Source organism: Cornus florida, unplaced genomic scaffold, assembly GCF_030987335.1.
Source record: "Cornus florida cultivar Cherokee Brave unplaced genomic scaffold, ASM3098733v1 CherokeeBrave_3.0.0_Hap2_Chr07, whole genome shotgun sequence".
Classification (NCBI taxonomy): domain Eukaryota; kingdom Viridiplantae; phylum Streptophyta; class Magnoliopsida; order Cornales; family Cornaceae; genus Cornus; species Cornus florida.
In genome coordinates, this window is record NW_026775577.1 from 73,188,061 (window position 1) to 73,189,772 (window position 1,712).

Here is a 1,712-nt window from a genome sequence, read left to right on the forward strand (position 1 = left end):
GTCTTTCAAATGGTACTAGTTTCAGTTTCAGAATTTTCTCAGAGATCAGGATATCCTTATTTTAGTGAGAGGGTGTCGGATTTGGTTTGAACTGGAAAAGGGTTCATCTGGGATTTCTCTTCCTTTAGCCTTGGGACTTCATGTGAAGTTACCTAAGGGTGTTTTAGGATGTTTTAGATCTAATTTGACTTGTTGAAAGTTAAATTCCTTCCTCTTAGGGTAAAATGACCATTTTACCCTTGACTCTTCTCTTGTAGGGTTTTGATGCCTTTCTTATCATTTTGTTCCCGTTGAGTCTTGAAACTCTTTAAGAGTCCATTCTTGTGCCCTAGGGATGATGTATATCTCTAAGGACTTGTCTTTGTTTTGCTTCCGCACTTTATTCATTCGAATTCCGTGGTTTCATAGGGAGTCATCGTGGTGCTTAGGGATGGTGTACATCTCTTGAGGCCATTTTGCTTCTTTTGCTTCAGCATCTTGGATCCGGTTCGGGTCATCACAGGATACACTGGGTTGAAAAATCCAGGGTCGTCACACACGTGAAGTCAAAAACTAACTTCGAGCATTAGAAGTGAGGTTGTGCCAACAATGTGACAAATAGGGAAAAGGACGAAACAGGGAAAAGGACGAAAGGCGCATAGTGTCGAAAAATGAAAAATGTGAAAATGACTCGGTCCTCAAAGAAAGTTGTCAATCCACGGAAAAGAGTCTCAGGAACCAATTCTGAGCACTCGAGATGACACTAAGCGACACGAAACAGAGCTCAGAAAAGAAAATTAAACGAAAAAAATTCATTCGTAAAATTTCAGGAAAAAGGAAAGGAAGGCAAATGATCAGGTCATTACAACCTACCCTCCTTAAAGGAATTTCATCCCTGAAATTAGGAACATACTAGAGAGAACAGAATAATGACCGAACAAAAGGTCAAATCAAAGGACAGCTCACAACGCACTGAAGGACAAATCCTGAAGTCTAAAGATTAACTGAAGGAACGCGAAACCATGAACTAAGACAACACCTCATAAGAACAGGCACGTTAATTCAACGTCAACCACCGAGAGAATCCCAAGACAAAGGAACGTTGAATCACGATGAAAGGAGAGAGTGACAAGGCAGTACGAATAGCAACCAGAACCCGCCCACACTTACTCGTCAGCAAGGTAGCATGACGGTATAAGGCACTAGTCCGTAACATACCCTAAACCAGGTCAACTCTGAGAAAACTTTTGATACGGAAGACATCAATGTCAGAATGATCATTACCAAAAGCACTGCGAGAACTAGGTATCTGCGAGAGTGGGGTATGGTCCAATAATGTCTGGCCAGACCATCTTGGCCTATCCCAAAACTCTAACAACAACGCCCTAGGCATCGCTACGCTTAAGGCCTTAGATCTAGAAGCCACAAAGGAAAAGGAAATGAAACGGTGTCTCCCGGCACACGTCTCACTCCACCAGACAAGGATTGCGATTCTACGCTCACATGAGCCTTACTCGCATCAACAAAATAGACAAGAAGGTTCCCGACATGGGTCCTTACAGAATGAATTTCTCCTATCCAAGGAAGAAACTCGTGAAACAAGAATGCATCCAAGGAATACGATAAATCCTATGAGACAATGTCAAAACCTGACATAAAGGAAGTAGCTAGCATGTAACATAGCAACGGACTATCTACTCAAGGTGCTATATAAGCAAACATGTCAAACAAAG